General features: G+C 43.5%; 1 long non-coding RNA gene across 1 annotated transcript in view; it reads left to right on the plus strand.

Moving 5' to 3' along the window:
- Window positions 1-3,614, plus strand: part of LOC125294386 — a 12,565-nt gene extending 8,951 nt beyond the window's left edge. Inside the window, exons 2-3 of the long non-coding RNA XR_007193520.1 lie at window positions 2,484-2,586; window positions 3,004-3,614. This is a non-coding gene — a long non-coding RNA (uncharacterized LOC125294386). The remainder of the gene's footprint in view (window positions 1-2,483; window positions 2,587-3,003) is intronic.
- The last annotated feature ends 14,789 nt before the right edge of the window (window positions 3,615-18,403 follow it).

Raw genomic sequence — 18,403 nt, forward strand, 5'->3', positions numbered from 1 at the left:
CCATCACATTACAGACAGCTAATACAATTGTACCTGTCTGTGTGCTTCCCCTTCATGAATCTGCACCCCACATCAAATCAAGTCTAGGGATTTGTCTGTGATGTATAGCTCGTCCCATGAAACGGGACTCATCTTCTCTGTCATCTGCCTTGCATTACTCATCCAGGACGACACAGGCAGTCTGTCTTGTCACTTCGCGCTGACTTTGGGCTGACTTTACCTTGACTCCCCTGACGCTACGGCCGTCTGCTGACATTGCCATTTTTCACATTCCTCCCCAAGTGTGCAACACACGGGCTGATCACCGTGGAGATTGGCACTCAGCTCTCACGCACTGCCAGGCTCCACCCACTCCACTTATATAATGCTGCCGATTGCAGTTAATGGGGGTCACACATGCCTTTTCAAAGTCTTATGCTTACGTTAAATATACGTTACGTTAAATGCTCTAGATGTATCTTCTGACTGCTTTACTTTTCCCATTAATGAAAAACAAACTTTTTTCCTCCTTACATGACATGACCAAGAGAGTGCTCCGTACCTGGTGGAAAGCAAGTTTTCCTCTTTTCCCTGAAGGCATCTCTCCTGCAGCAGCACCTCTATATGATGATGGTGGCATTACATTCATCATCATCTGTTTCTTGTCACATCCCACATTTCAGGAGCTTACCTCTTTCAGAGCAGGCCAATCTCGCTTTATCCAGCCATCGATCATATCGCTCCAACTTGTGTCAATATTAAAAGGATTCGCCGTGGATCATACACGCTCTGGTGCTTTAGCTTCTTTCCCCAACAGCCATCATTAACGTCCAGCAGGTGTTGTCACTCAAGCTGTGCAAATTAGAGTTTCCAGATCCCTGTACTGTGCTGAACCAGGGGGAAATTCCAGGCCTTGTATGCTTGCATGGTTGGAGGAGCTGGGGTGGCATATGTCTGTGGCTGTGTAAACTTGGCAGGTATATCTCGGTCCAGTCTGGGCAGCAGGTAGGGGAGGCCAGATGGCTGTCTCACAGCTGACCAGGCTTTGAGCAGCCGGTGAGGAAACAGCACCTCAGTAATTACAGCAGGAACGTGCTTGTTCTCCACCGGCTCTGGCTGGCAGACGGACAGGAGGGTATGCAGTGTGGGAGAGACAGAGGAGGTTGTGCCAGAGGGAATGGAACATCAGGGCTGATACCAAAGGGAAGTGGCTTGTGTAGCCAATCACAGGTAGTTTTGTGGTAGGGTTTGAATAGAACTAAAAATTACAGGGGTAGGCGATGCACGTGTACATACATATCTAAAACATATCAGTCTCCCCTCTCCGGTTTCCCGTACATGACACTAAGAAAACTGTAGAAAACCTCCATTGAAAAAAGCTTTTAGTCTATAGGACTAAGCTTAATCCATGAATGGTAAACTAGCCTGTAGTCATACAATCAAATAAACACACTACATTTAGGAACATTAAAAAGACAACTTCATCTAGACTGTCAGGGTCTTAAGCATTAATAATAGCAGGTGGCAATATGTACGTGATTCGTGTGATACACCTCATGCTCATGGCAGCAGTGATAACAACAAGATACCAGGTTTGGGAATGTGAAAATGTAATTCTACTGTCATGAGATATAACTCCTGATTGCATACAACCTTGAGACTAAAGCTTTCTTTGCCTTGGGCGTTGAGCGCTTCAACGACGAATGATGATCATAAATTAGCCCTCTCATATTAGCCATCACCTCATCATTAATCATAGCTTTAGAGAAGACAGATCCTTTTGTTTTCAATACCCTGCGCTGTCATTAGTGTCCAATTCTCTCGACCACTCACCCACCCACCCACCTGTGCAACATAATGCCATGCGGTTAAACCAAGGCATGTGGGTTTCCAATGGCTTTGAGAAATATGTACAGTACGTCCATCGTGATGTCCGAGGCCTTTATATAGTGGTGGAGGATATCTGAGAGGATGGAGAGTCATTGGGCAGCCACGGAGGTGAAAGCACCCGTCTTGCACACGGGCCAGCTGTCTGTGGGTGTTGAGTGGGGGTGGTGGTGACAATGGTATCCCGATTTGGATTGTGGTCAGTGTTATGTGTTTGTGTCTTCTGAAGAACCAATTATACCATCTCATTCTTTCATTATTTTTTCTTCTTTGTCTTTTTCCCCCTTCATTAATTAAATGATTGATTCATTCATTCATTAATTTATTCAGCCTATTGATTCACTCACCTATTCTCTCTCTCTCTCGTAATTGGTTAATTGATTGATTGATTCATTAATTCATTCAGCCTATTGATTCACTCACCTATTCTCTCTCTCTCTCTCTCTCTCTCGTAATTGGTTAATTGATTGATTGATTGATTCATTCATTCAGCCTATTGATTCACTCACCTATTCTCTCTCTCTCTCGTAATTGGTTAATTGATTGATTGATTGATTCATTCATTCAGCCTATTGATTCACTCACCTATTCTCTCTCTGTCTCTCTCTCTCTCTGAGGCCTACTCAAAGGGACAGGCAGTCTGCAGGCTGTGCATATGTGTTGGACGATGGTATCAGCCCACTGTGGGATGCACTCTGTCTCATGTCAAATATGGTCTCGGTAAGCCTCCTGTCATGCCTTACAGCATTCACCTGCATTTAACCTACAGTACACACACTCTCATACCCACATGCACATGTGAGCCTGCATGTACAAGAATGGGCACGCAATCACACACACACATACGCACGCACGCACGCACGCACGCACGCACATACACAAACACACAGATATGCAGCAGTCTTTCTGGCTAATGGTTACTGTCAGGTCGTGTTTGAAGTAAGATTATTGCAGGTAAGGATTACTGATCTCCTTGATAAGAGTCAACATATCACTGTAAACGTGTGTTAGTCAAAAGACATGGGTTCAACATACACAATGTTCATGCCATAGTGTAGCTGTCACTGCATGCTATACTCGACCACAGCGACTAAGAATCATGACGCTGTTTCAGATTCTTTTTTGTTTGTTTCATAGCAGTAGCTTCCCTCCTGGTAGGGGACATTTGCCACCTTGCTCTGGAGAACCAATGGAACGGCCTTGTACAGCCGCAGACCCTAGAACCGATCTAGCGCTGATCACAGACAGAACCAGTTCTGATCCTTTCCAGAAAATTGGCTCAGTATTTGGGCCAGCTGTGTGAGCTTATCCCTTTTGGCTATTACACAACGGCTAAACAAACAGCGTGCCAGTGACTCTCACCGAAATTATCAGCCATGGCAGAGATACAGGCTGTTTTCACTGGAGAAGACAATGGGAACAGGGTGGAAGTGGATGTGGGGTTGGAGTTTTTTTGACTGGATATGGCCATTGTGCACACGGACGTAGGGTGATTTATGGCACAAGCCCGCCCACGTGGTGCCACGGCCAATGATATTGTGTGGGAAATCACTTCCAGCCAATCCGAGGCTTCTATATCATTGTGTTCTCTCTGTAAAAAGTCCCCATTCCTCTTGGGACTCGAAGGTATGTTTTCAAAGAGGAGGAAGTGAGCGTTTTATTTATTAAATCCTATACATTTATTTATAATGCCCTCTCTTTACTGATTTATTTTAGGCTTTTGGCAGTGCTGCCTATGTGCATTGTTTGCTAGAAAATAAAAGATATGTATGTAAAGAACTCCACTGTAGCATTCCTTGCTGTTTTCTCAGGCCCTGGCTCTGTTGTCAAGGCCCCCACCAGCCCGTGTTGGGGTCCCAAGGGCACATCTTCCCTTCACAGCAAACCGCAAAGATCTCTCCCTCTCATTTAGTCTCTCTCTCTCTCTCTCTCTCTCTCTCTCTCTCTCTCTCTCTCTCTCTCTCTCTCAGTGCACCATCAAAACCAAACTCAAAGCTTGGCAATTCACCTCTAAAGCAACTATCATTTGTCACAACTGCGCAGCTTCTTATCAAAGGCTGACCTGCCTCACAGCATGAAGCTTTAACAGTTCAGTGACATAACTTGAGGCCTTTTCACCTAATTAATTTGCATTCACTTTTCACACTCCACTCCATCTGACCTACCTGTCATAACAGGATGCCACTGATCCTTAGTGATACTACATGCCATTTGTCATAGATTATGTCTAATCTTCAAGTCTGAGCCTATGTGATGGTATGCGCCCTCATCAGCCCAGTGTTGGACACCTGGTCATGGCTATTCTTAAAGGTGCAGTCAGCGATTGTGCAGGAAGTTGTGTTTGTTTATGTTTATATTTCAATTTATTAGCAGAGGCAGACGCAGATTTAGCTCACCCCTCCCTTCGGTATTCCCGGAGAAACACAGGGTTTCATTTTTGTTTGGGGAACCGGCTGCCTCCACTTCGTTTGTTTCCAATTTTTGGAGCATGGGCTGCCTACAGAGACTGTTTTTTTTAACAATGTACTCACGGAGTGGGCAGCTACCAGGTCATGAGGAGATGACTGCTGAATGTGACGATGGGCATGAAATTGTGTATGGTCGCTGACTGTACCTTTTAATATAGTTTTTATCAGATTACCGGTATTCATGATGTAGTTTTTTTAATCAGATTCAGCGCAAAATGCAGAAATCCTAAACCATGGTTTTAGACTTTAATTAGAAAATGCAATCTGTGTCCAGTGCTCATGAAAATAAAGAAAAACTGCTGACAGATGTTATAAATCAAGAACAAAAACCAAGGATCCGGGCCAGGATATTTTATTAATGATGTCATAGCGTAATGGTTTTTCAAACTGATGGCCTTGTTGAATGACTTTGAACATTACGTATATACATTACATACCATACATCCAAATGCATCACTGTAAGATGAGGAGGATCAACAATAGAGAAACAATGCTACAGTCTCCGCAGTGTTCTTCATTTTGTACATACTTGTAAATGAAGTCACCAGTTGTCTCCGCTGTCCTTGGATGGAGAGAATATAAAAGTTGGGAGTAGATGAGACGATATCACAGAATGGATTGGCTGTCTCCTATCATTAGTACAATATATGGAAGGACTGCTAGTGAAAGCCTGATGCAATTGCAAGTCATGCTGAACAGTGTTCAGTGCGTCGAGCTTGCTTCATTTCATCAAGCTTGTTTCAAAAGAACACAAACTTGCTTTAAAAGGGAATGAGTAACAGAGACAAAAAAAACCCACAGTTGTTAAATATACTACACACAGGAGACCATTTGCAATTTAGTGACCTGTAGGTTACAAGATATGAGAGCTCCGACTAACTTATTCCCCAAACTCAGTGAGAAGCCAGTTAGGCCTTGAGCAGTTTTCTGTTGGAGTGTTCAAAAATATGTAAACACGGGCATAACTTGCCAACACTTTTCTCTACAATCCCCATGGCAGCCAAAAATGGAAAGTCAGACAAAACAGGTCAAGGGTTATTAAAACACAACAAACTTTTTTACTGTCTACTATATTTAGATTTCTGATTTTCTGTTTTGCCTAAATCATATTTGTTTCGGCCAATTTACAATTACTGGTAATGTTTGGTTAAATGTTTTTTAAGTAACAAAAAACAACAACATATTATCACTCATGTTTGAGTTTAAATTATTTTGAGTCATAGAACTTATTATTAATAATAGGACCATCTGGAAATAAATACATAAATGTCAGGTATGTGCAATTTTCGTTAATTTCTTAAAAATCTTCTTATGACCATGCTTGAAGCTGTGGAACTTGACTTCATTAAGTTGTCTTTAAATGTTGAAGTCTGAGGTTGCATGCCATCCACAACAGTTTGATCACTTGTTCAGCATGAGAACCCAAACACCATTGAGAGTATTTGCTTCCTTTCTGTAATGAACGAGTCTGGACTTGAAAAATCAAAAACATGAGATTAGACACTACTACCATTATACTCCAACACTGGTCAGCTAACGGAGGAGCCAAAAGACACATGACTGAGTAAGCAGTTAAATGCTCAATGGCATAATAAAAATAATACCGAACTCTGCCAAATCTCTCTCTCTCTCACCCACCTGCTATGTGTCACTGCTTTGTGTATAAATCTATCATAGGTTAATTAGTGCTCATTGTGTTGTAATAGCCATTTCCTAACCGCAAACCACAGCTGATCCCTGTTGACAGCATGAAAGGCAGGATGGCACACAAGTCAAATAATAAAGGTGATAATTGCTTTACTGGGAGAGAATGCAAAAGCTATTTGGCTATTTAGGAAACTATTAAATGCAACCCTATATATTTAAACAAGCATGTTAACATCACATCACTCACCATCACCTAAGTTATATCAGAGTTGTTTTCAGTGTTTATTTCTCTCTCTCTCTGTGCATGCGTGTGTGTGTGTGCGTGATTGTGTCTATCTGGTTTGTGTGTGTGTGTGCGTGTGTGTGACTTTGTGTGTGTGAATCCACATAACGTAATCACCTCAGTCTAGTCAGTGCCATTCCCACTGGGGGAAATATTTTGCTGCCGTTGCTCCCTGACTATGTCCCATCCCCACGGGACGTTTTGCTTCCCCCATAATTATTTTGATAATTACCAGCCAATTAGATGTCCTGTACCAGGTCTGGAAATGGCTGCCAGATATTTTGCAGCATTTTAGGAATCTACCCAAAAATTGACTATGAGGGCATAGTGTCTTTGAAACAGCCAGGAACAGGACAGCCTGTTTCTCCAACAACATCACGGACCAATTCCGTGTGAGCAAGGCCAGATGGCTGGACAAGCCTCCGCCTGATGTTTACCTGCTGTGATAAAGGGTATTCATTGAAAACCTCAGGTGTGCCCCAAGCAGCTCGGAGTGGAGCCCGGCCTCCATTTTGGCTCCAATGTGTTCTCTCTGCGTGTGCCAGCCACCTGGGCAGTTTCTTGGAGTCTGATGGAGCTTTCCTCATTCCTATGAGTCACCAGCTCAGTAGTGACCACTTCATCAACCGTGAGGTGTGATGATTTCTGTGTAAAGGCTCTCCTAGACATTTCCCATGGGTGTGCAATACCAAGGCCTCCTGTCTACCCGTATGGGGTTATACTGGTCGTGGGGTTGGCGTTTTGTGTGTGTGTGTGTGGGAGTCGGTGCCCGGCTGCGTGCCCACATTCATACCTCATTAATCCATTCCCAGCCGCCCATGCGGGTGCAAGGTTGATAAATGGAGGAGGTCATTTTGAATGGTCGCCGCCGCTCTCTACGAGCCCATTGAGCTGCGATGGTGGTTAATACACCACCAACAACGGGAGGAGAGGAAGATGGAAGGAGGAGGGACGACAAGAAAAAAAGAAAAGAAAAAAAAAAAAAACAGGGCAAAATTGCTTTCATGTGTCGTGTTCTTTCTGGAGAGCCCCCACTGCACAGACACCCCCACTGCTTCCCTTTGCTATCTTACATCAACATGCATACACACACATGAGAGAGAATGAAAGAGAGAGAGAGAGAGAAAAGAGAGAGAGAGAGAAAGCAAACCTGTCTGTTTTTGCCTCTGTGAGTCATCAAGAGCGCTAACATGCCCGTGCATCGGTATCAGTCCTGCTCCTCTGTGCATGCCACTCTCGCCACTGGCTACTGTTTACCATTTATCATTCCACGAAAGAGAGACGTTAGCCTGACGCCAATCTGGTGTGAGAGATAATAATGGCTTCTGCAGCACTGGCCATGGAGGCTGGAACCAGAGGGGAATAGGGCCTTACTCGCTGGCGCTCTCTCCTGCCGCTGGCTGTCCGCATGTCGAAATGCGAGCCCAGCCCACTGAATCACAGATGCACTCAGAGATCGTTTGTCATAAGCTGAGGATACCGCAGGGCTGGCTGCGTCAACCTTCGGTCAGTCGGTTCAGTGTTCTTAGAAAGCACATGTACATCAGTACCGAGTACGTGACATAGCTGCATGGATCTCAGGAATTGATTTAAATTAAGTTAACACTTGGTAATGCGTAGGTCATTGCTGTTTTATTCATTGTTTTTTTTTTCTATTAGCCTTAAGGTGTAACAATTAAATGGCACATTATCAGTTTCCATGTAATAGCCAGTCCAAAAAGCTTTATATTCTATTAAGAAACATTACCACAGTAGCATTCTATTAAAGGGACACCAGGCAACGTTTTCGTGTTAATTAATCATCTTCGTAAGTCGTTATATCATTAAATGACTCATTACGGGGCGAATGAAGGAAGAATATCCCACTTGCAAGTTCGGTGTATCCTACCTGCCGACCTTCAGTCTCACAAAGTCTCAGACATAGAGAAGCAGGATCAGTTTACATCCTGCATCCCCAGCACAGAGGCAGGCTAACGAAATGCTAGCGATTGTTGCAAACGTGTGTATAATGGCAGAGCCGGCAAATAAGCAGCGCAAACCCTTGACGGAAGATGCAAAGAAAAGGAAAAGAGCTTCTGACCGAGCGAGGGCTCGCACACGTATCGACACGTACAGACGGTAGGGGGAGCTTCGTAGAGAAAAAGCATCAGGCTTCCTTGGTATCCCTTTAAGCAACACTACCACAGTAGCATTCTATTAAGGAACACTACCACAGTAGCAGTAGAGTAATACACTTCTCTGGCAGCAGTGGCAGGGCAGAAAAATTGGTCAAATTGTGTTTGTGATTGAACACATCCATCGTTGTACCACATACCGCAGCAAAATGCTTCAAAAACAAAAGCAACATTTTCCAACATGATCTCTTCTCCTGAATCGAAATGAATCATTTCAAAACAAGTCTAGCGGCCTGACCCCAATGCACATGTTGTTTGATCACGCTCCCAGAGGCTGTTTCTCCCTGGAAAGCTGGCGGGCATGACGCCTAGGACCAGGGATGTGGTGAGACCTCCACAACGTGAGTCGTCTTTTGTGCATGATGGACCGTCAGCAGAATCAGGCAGCGCTGATGACGGTCAGATGTTTTACAGGCTCCTCGAGTGCCTTGGTCCGGCACAAGCAGTTTGTGCTCTCCAGCTCGGAGGAGGCACTACATGTTTAACATGGCCGCCGCTCAGGAGGCCTGCTGTGTGTCACTCAGTGAGTGGTTTTGTAATTCAGCTTGCTCTCGCTGTTTCCATGTGAGTAAGTGCTCCAGGGATATTCCTAGAAAGATTCACACGCTCTCTTTTGCTCTGTAGTTGTCCGTAGTCTGTGTGTAAACTGATTGTATGCACATGTGGAGGTCTGTGAGTGAGTGTCTGTGTCTGTGTGTGTGTGTGTGTGTGTATGCATACTGGTTTGCCATGTATGCGTATGCGTATGTGTTTGCCTTGAAAGAGTTTGCATGGACTACCTGTTGACAGATGATTTCACCACATGGAACCCACCTGCCAGTGTGGCATGACAGATGGCATTAAATTGTGCGCCCCGGCAACGACAAGGCAGTCTGGGGACAGTGGATGGTGGGTTGTGTGTGGTGTCTGTTCAGCAGATGTCTGTTGCTGTCTGTGATCCAAGAGGATTAGGCACAGACAGTTGGGCCATGATACAGTATGAAGGCAGCACAGCCATATCAGACACCTCTATATAGGACTCATCAGTGTCAGTGAACTCACTCATTGTAAGTGGCTTCAGACAAAAGCGTCTGCAAAGTTCCATAAACTTTAACATAAACATAGTCATAATGCATCAGTGAGCTCCTCGAAAGGCAGGCACAGCTGTACAACTCCACTCACCTGTGGAAGGTTGAGTATTTTAGGCAGTGTCCTCATAGTCACAAGGTATTTATTAAAGATGTATTTATACCAAAGAAAGATTAAATAACAACTCCATCTTATACTGTAATTCAGTGATATTTTCACTTAAGAATCAAGGTCTCATAATGACCAGTGCGGCTTGGAAGTACACTGCAGTGGCAGTTTGCCTCGATCACACACTAGATAGAAGTGGATGGATCTCGTGAGCTGGACATTACACGTTGTTCTGTTCCAAACTCTCTCAGTGTGGGCATGTGTCAGAGACCACACATAGCACTGGCTGGACCTCAGCAGCGTTGGGTTTCCCAAGCACAATGGCGCCCATAGTCTTAAGAGTTGCCCATTGTGCCAAAACATGTCTGAGGCCTTCCAAAGGATATTTCACGTGGAAGATGCCCAAGTGTACAAAAGCTTCAGGAGGTTCTTTCAGACTTGAAGTGACGGGAGACGCTTTGCTTTATTCATCGCCGACTGACGCAACATCCTGCCGGCTATTCGTGTCCAATGGGCAAGCATCCCGTGTTTATTAAAGAGGCATGACAATCACATCCATGACCACGACCGCAACCACGGTGTACACTGTCGGTGTGTAAAGTGTTTACTCATGCATTTGTTTGTTTGCTGTTGTTTGTGCGGCTCCACCACATTTAATCATTCCCAGATTGCAGGGGCACACACTGCCGGATGAACAAATTGCACAGACCTGGACCATAGAGACACGCTGCATTATTCCAAGCCTCCAAAATAGCTTCCGTGACTAAATCTGTGATTATGAATCAAGACAGGGAGGCTATTCAAACCCCAAAGGGGATTGTATGACGACCAGCTGTCCATCCAACACTAAAATGTACAACGTACATATTTTTTTTACATATAAGTTGTCTTTATGTGCAATATACTATATTGTATGGAATGTGGCTACTTTCCATACCTTTCATTGCATAGTTTATGTATAGACTATGGGGGTGGTGTGATAGACTTGAGGCAGATGGGTCTGTCTGGACTGTGTTTTCAAACATCTGTCATGTCGGAGCTTATCTTCTTAGAGGCCCAACTCAGAGGTGATAACGAGACATACCACCAATCTCAATAGTTCCCATATGCCCACAAGAGAGAACCACATGGACCCATAAGCTTTTCCAAGCTTCCAAAGTGTTCCCAGAACCTTGGAAGAGTTCTGTGGAGGATGGGAGACCACTGGACAGAAAGGTCTGGCACGACCGAATTGCTGAAAACTCCCGAGAGCCGGTGTTCTAGAGAGAGACTGCTGCAAGGGCTCGACTGACGAGCATGTTCAATGAGTTGTCCTTTGGAAAAGAGTGAGTACAGGCCTGGACTTGCTCTGTACCAAGGAAACCAACCCAGAGTTTTTAAATGATGTTGAACTGATATGGAAAGAGAGGGACTGAGGGGCGCCTTATCGCCCCCACTACTGATCTGCTATCTCTTTCAAGCTCTGACCTTTTTTTCACCAGTGTTACCTGTTTATTGTATTCCCAGCATGTTTAGTTATTTGAGAACAAAAAAAAACATAGATATAATCTACTCGGAGTCCTCTGAGTAATGGAATCATCTACTTAAGCAAAGCACACTTGGTATATTCCAACACGCCAGCCCTAAAGATTGGAAAATATGAGTGCTTATTCATCCCTGTCACGACCTTGAATGAAACTGATAAATACTCTCTCGGCGATGCAAAAACACTGGAGCAGGGAAGGCACCGTGCAGTGGAAAGTTCCCGGGACTTATATTTTTGACTAATGAAGTGGGGAGTGAGAGACGGGTCTCCGATGTGAAGTCGGAGGGAGTCGAGCGGCGTCCGTCCACGACAGGCTTGTTATTTCAGCTACGGCCCACTGTCTTGGCCGCCGCTGCCCCTTTTGTGTTATTCCGCTCGCTAGCTCACCCGCGCCGGTAGCGGCGGCCATGTTAATGCTTTTGACACCACTCCTAATGGCTTATTGGGTTTGCGGGCGGGGATGGTCTCACCAGAGCAGCTCCTCGCTCGCCTCTCGTTTGTCATCGAGAGCCACTGCCAGGTATGCGTTTCCTGCACGCACTCCCGTGCTCAGGTGCCTGGAGCCATGTGGCCGTCTCATTTTAGCTGACGCTTAGCGTGCACGCAAGCACACGCAAGCACACGCATGCAGGCGCACGGCGCACACAACAACATTCATCTTCTGAAATAGAGAGTTTGCTTGGATTTGTTGGGGAACCCCTACAGTGTGCTATATTAGTGAAATGTAAAAACGATTATTGTGTGAAAGAGGCCACACACACACACACACACACACACACACACACACAAACACACAAACACACAAACACACAAACACACACGCACACACACCTACACACACACGCGCACACACACACATACACGCAGACACGCACACACACACACAGAAAATACAGTAGTAAAGAAGACTTCCACACAGAGTGCATGTGCATTGCACACAGCACACACATGCCCACACAGCATTTGAAGGTGGCCCAGACAGTTGGCCGGATATTGTCTAACCAACAGCTAAAGCTTTTAACATTTCCTGGCTTAGGCCCTGGGCATATCCCTGTCCCTGCCCCCAGCAGAGAGGGGGCATGGAGTGTCACACTGTTATGTGCTGTGGCTGCCCATGCTGTGTGGTCCCCTGGAGTGGTGCTGTGGTACACGCCTGAGTAGAGGCAGAGGGGGGCATGTGGTCCCGCTGCTCCACACACTCTCAAATTCTCTCTCAAATACACACACACACACACACACATATCTCTCTCTCACACACACACACCATCTCTCTCTCTCTCTCTCTCTCTCTCACACACATTCACACACACACACACATTCACACACATGCACACACACACACACACACACACACAGGGGAAGGGTCAGTGGGGCCTCCTCTTACATGGCTTCCTGGAAGAGTGGCAGCTTTCTGCTCATCCAGGATGCCATTCCAGTGTGGGGTCTTTCCAGTGGATATTTGGTAGCTCTCTGGGTAGACGGCCATAACCGGCCGCCCCTCAAGTTTGGTTTTAGTATACAAAGGTGGCAGGTGATTTGTTTTTGTTTTTTGCATTCCAAGACTGGCTTTACTCCTAGACCAATACTGGAAGACAGAAGACATAGGAAAACTCATCCATGAAATACAACCCCACCAGCTTTTACCAATTCAATTCAATTGTATTTATTCAGCGCCAGAACAGTTGAAGTTTTCTCAAAGCGTTTAATTTCACTCTGCAGAGCTTGAACCCAGGCACCTTGAAGTTTCTATTACAGTTATGAAGTTTGAAATTGGCTGTTTCTAACCCACTTAGTGAAGGACCTTATCTAGCACAGTAGTTAAATTCAAACATATTCCCCATCCCATGATTGCTGGATCAAGGAAGTTTTATATAACCTAAAGTTGGAAAGGCTGAGGTTTTCCCTCAGGGGCTCTCTGAAGAGCTTTGATCGAATTTGGAACCCCTTACTGTCCATCATAGAATCTTTGGACATCGTTCCTGGGGTGTCAGATATCTGAATTTTTTGTGTCATAACACCCCAGTTTTGTTTCTATTTCTTTTATTTATTTATTTACATATATATATATATATATATATATTATTTTTTAACATTTCTTTTAAGAGTAATTTATTTGCAAGTTATCTTATGTTTCTTTTATGGTGGTCTGTTTTGTCTTACCCCTTTATTTATTTATTTATTTATTTATTTATTTATCTATCTATCTATCTATTTTGTATTGTAATGTTTGTAACCCAGAGACAGGTGGGGTTGTGGAAATGATAACCCTAAAAAAAAAAAAAAAATCATAACCCTAATGTCTGTTCCCTGACTCTTTTGCTGTATAATACTTTTTATGTATAAATAAAACTAATAGAATGGAAACATTTCTTAAAAATTTACAATTTGTTTATTGATTTTTACACCGGGCCCACGTTTTTGGCAATAATGCTATGTGAAACTAATATTTATTGTGATGAACAGATGAAATTAACAGTAAAAAAAACAATATCAAAGATCGTTTGAAATTATTACAATTATGGGTGGTTGTGTGTGTGTGTGTCTCTGTGTGTATGTGTAGGTATGTATAAGGGATGGAAATTAAATACTTTTTCTTGGTGGGTGGATTCCAAAATCTACCAGCTACTCAACTTTTTTTACCAGACACTAGAGTTACGGTATAAAATTTTGATATCATGACCAAAATGATCAAGGTTATTGGTATTTGATTTGCGATATGATTAAAATGTGCTGACTTTTTTTCTCAACCTACCACCAATGTTGAACAATTGGCCTGTCCTTCATGTCTAGTAGCAACAACTAAAGGTTAACAGAACAGGGCTAGTGTCATAAAAGTAGTATGGCTTCTTTAAGACACAAACCATTGGTGTGATTTCTGGAGCTATCCAATTTTATATAACTCTATACTGTAGCCTACATCATTTAATTTTATTTACAGGTTTCTAGGCTATACATTTAACTTTTATTTTCTATTTACCCTGTTATGAAATCATGCACTGGCCAATTTAAGCACAGCTCAGTTTTAAGACACTTAAATACATGCTTGCTTAGCATTTTGTGAAAATAAATCATTATGGCTACATTGACAAACTCATAGTCATGAGCTGTATATCCTCTGATTTTAAAGGAAGATTCCGGTATTTAGCACTTTGAGTCCCTTTTCTGGTTTGTTTTGGATGAACTAGAGTGGTGGACACCGAAATTTTGACGATTGGTCCTGTCTCGACTTTTCTGACTCGTTTTGAATCGCCTTTGACTAGTCAGAGTGGCTGCCTACAGGCATGCTCAAACATGTCCTAAAACAACCCTTAACGTTCGTTTTCAAAACTGTGCAACTCACCGAGTGGTTAGTGGTGTTGATTATTAAAATCAAATATATCGGCGCAATGTATGATTTCCAGCCGTCTTATTTGCTATTGTGGAACTACACCTTACAACCGCGTATAAACTTCCGCTCAATATTTGAGCCTGAAGCATAGACGGTGGCGCAGTAATATCAACGTGCAATGAGTCTTCCAACAGAAATCAATGGGATTTTACAAAATGCCAAATAAAACACGACAGAAACTGTATTTTACTCACGCTACTTGTTTTGGAACATCAACGAACACCACTAACCTTTCGGTGAGTTGCACAGTTTTGAAAACGAACATTAAGGGTTGTTTTAGGACATGTTTGAGCATGCCTGTAGGCAGCCACTCTGACTAGTCAAAGGCGATTCAAAACGAGTCAGAAAAGTCGAGACAGGACCAATCTTCAAAATTTCGGTGTCCACCACTCTAGTTCATCCAAAACAAACCAGAAAAGGGACTCAAAGTGCTAAAATATATTTACAGATATATAGGTGATTTAAGAACAGCTAAGAAACATAAAGCCCAAAGTTGGAGACCATATAGAAATATGCTACAATTTCAAAACCGGATTACTCTGGAATGAAATATTGTACAGGGGAATGCATTACAAATTTGTGTTCGGTAAGATCTGCTGTTTATTCTGATATATGGTTTGTCATGTGTTGAAGAGTTTGTGAGATATTCAATCTAAACCTACATGAATAGAGATGAGCGCAGAGCTGTATGCAGCGCAATATGATTATTTCTTGAAAATTAGTTAATTCTCTCGCGAACCTATATCACAGCAAATAGTGGCTAACTACGAACTAAGCCCAGGAGGTGTCATTGCAAGATATTTTTGTGTATCGAGAGAATACACTCATTTTAGTAAATTGTGCACTCATTTTACTAGTAAATTGTGCACTCATTTTACTAAATTGTGGTCTCGTTTTTACTAAATAGTGCACTCATTTCACAAAATTGTGCTCTCAATTTAGTAAATCATGCAAACATTTTACTAAAATTAACAGTAAAATTGTGCTCTCAATTTAGTAAATCATGCACACATTTTACTAAAATTAACAGTAAAATGAACAGTAAAATTGTGCTCTCAATTTACTAAATCATGCACACATTTTACTAAATTGTGTGCACATTTTACTATATTGTTTGCACATTTGACCAAATTGTGCACTCAATTTACAACATTTAAAATGAGAGCACAATTTAGTAAAATGAGCACACTATTTAGTAAAACGTGCGCACAATTTAGTAAATGAACACACAATTTACTAAAATGAGCACAAGTTTTCTATAGAAAAAGTATCTGGCAATGACCTCTCTCCGTCTAGCACTGTTCAAAAGATAAGAAAAATCTCTTTCATGTGATGACCTATCTGTGTGATGAGGAGGCTACTTCGCGAGTAGTTCAACTACAGCAGCATGTTCCGCGAAGGTGTCACAGGCCGGATTAAAATAGTCAGCGAACCAAAGAGAAAACTGCGCTGAGAATGTTGTAGGCAGATATTAGACCTAACTACTGTTGGTCTAATTAGCCTATCTATGCCTTAAATTCATCTCCTGTTATTTAGAAACAATATGCTGTGGTCTAGTCTAATCATCAACAGAAAATAAACGGATTGAAAAAAAAGAAGAATGAATTTGGGGTGACATTTCTTGCGTGTGCATGAGAGCATGAGATTGATGCTGAAAACGTGAGTGTCACGCCAGATGCGTAGTGTGCCTGTAATACACATTTTAACACATAACATATGTGACCTGCACACATACAGTACATGCACACACACATAACCCACACATACATGCACACACACACACACACACACACACACACATCTCTTTTGTACATCTGTACCATGCAACGTTCCAGTACATATGAACTCACAGGTGCACACACACACGCACACACACACACACACACACACACACACACACACACACACACACACACACACATCTCTTTTGTACATCTGTACCATGCAACGTTCCACAGAGATCTTGTTGAGCACAGGAGGGATCATGAGACTGAGCCAGTGGTTAATCTGGGATTTGGGAAGATTTGGACCTGCCTTTCGAAAAATAACTGGCTTCCCATGACCCTCACTAATAATAAATAACTAATAATGCTGTCTTAGCTGTCCACTGCTGCCATGGGGGCAGCCATATTTGTTTATTAAGACACAGAATGCCACTGACTTTAAAGTCAGTGCACATTTATCAAACCACAAAAGGACCTGTACAAAAGCAACCAGCTCCTGGTCAGTGTCAGGTTTGACCTTGAACCTTTTTAAACGTAACCTTGAGATTACAAACCTTTAAAAACCATGTTGCCTCATAACTGCCATAATCATAATATTGGATGTTTTTGTTTTTAGTGTGTATTGCAAGCACTGACTGCACTTTGCACTTTACTTTGTGCTGAGTCCTCCTTTGATCCCCCCACTCCCTCCTATGTTTCTTTGACGTATGTCCCTGGCCTCTGTCCACCATTCATGTAAAAGGTCACACAGGCACACTTTTGAACCTGCGGGCAAAAACCCCTGAGGGACCGTGGAGGGAAGGTTGCGCTAGAGGCTGCTCGGCCGCTGTCACTTCCCCTTGTACATCCAGGCCTGCGTCTTATCTGTTTTGCCCCAAGCCCTTTTCCGCCAGTGGTCTTCATAAACAAGACTCACATAAAAGAGCTGCAAACACATGACACAGGCGGCCATCTCCCACTTACTGTTGCTGTTTACTATGAGCGTTCCGTTTTGGAAATCCCCCCTCTAATTTGAGGACCAATAACCCGAGCACGGCTCAAATGAGTATGGCAGAAGCTACAGTCAATCTTGGACATATTTGCGTTAATCAAATTAGATGGGCATGTCAAAAAAAAAAGATTCTCAGTAAGAACTAGGGAGAAATAATTTCTTGTGTTTGGGAATTAGAGCAAAGGACCCCAGGGAGGAAGGGAGGTTCTGGTGGACATGAAAGACGTGGAACATGGAGTGCGTGCTCTGTATGCTGTAATCTGTATGAGCTTTGTGAGCAGCAGACGGAGATGAGAGAAATGCGTTAAAAGTCTCCAGTCTCCAGCCGTGTGTAAACTGAAACGCCGGCGACTTGGCATGGTTAATAAAAAGTTTTGCCTTCCCACTAGAGCAAGTTTGTTTGCTGTTTTGTGTTCAAACTGGGCTTTTGCTTGGCCCTCTAAAAATGCTTTTTCATGAGCGGCCCTTCATAGCTGTGAAATGAAAAAGCAGTCCCATACTGAAGCGCTGTTGATCTTCCGGGGTCCCTTATCGACGACTGAAGCTTAATTAATTTCCTTCGGTGCCATGCGTGTGATGGCAGCAGATAGACCAGCGTGATACTGAGAACCAGTCCTCTCACTCTCACCCCCACACCACATGCCAGTCAGAGGAGCACCTCATCTGTCATCTCTCTCTCTCTCTCCCTCTCTCCCTCCCCTCCTTCCCCCCATTCCCCACCTCGGAGGGGCCACAGCAACAACATCAGGTGAACCCAGGCTTATCGTCAGTCATCTGCCTCTCGCCCACTTACCCCCTTTCAGTGTTGTTTGTTAACCTGCAAGCTTGATGCTATTTATGGACATTGCACTCTCTCTCTCTCTCTCTCCCTCTCTCTCTCTCTCTCTCTCTCACCCTCTTCCTCCGTTGAAGGTAAGATCTCGAATCCCTTGATGCTGGTCCAGAGCAGAAAGCCTCTCCCCCACTGCTCTGTTATCAGTGATTGTAATTGTGACTTAACGAAGGGCTATAAAAAAAAGGGGCTTTGTTATCCAGGCCAGGGGTTGATAATAATCTGCTAGTGAGCGAGAAGCAGGTGGCGGGTTGGTGATTGCACCGTGTCTCCACTGAGCATGCTCGGATGAAGCCGCAGCCCCACACGGACACAAACAAGAGCCTCAC

Source organism: Alosa alosa, chromosome 5, assembly GCF_017589495.1.
Source record: "Alosa alosa isolate M-15738 ecotype Scorff River chromosome 5, AALO_Geno_1.1, whole genome shotgun sequence".
NCBI classification, from domain to species: Eukaryota; Metazoa; Chordata; class Actinopteri; order Clupeiformes; family Clupeidae; genus Alosa; species Alosa alosa.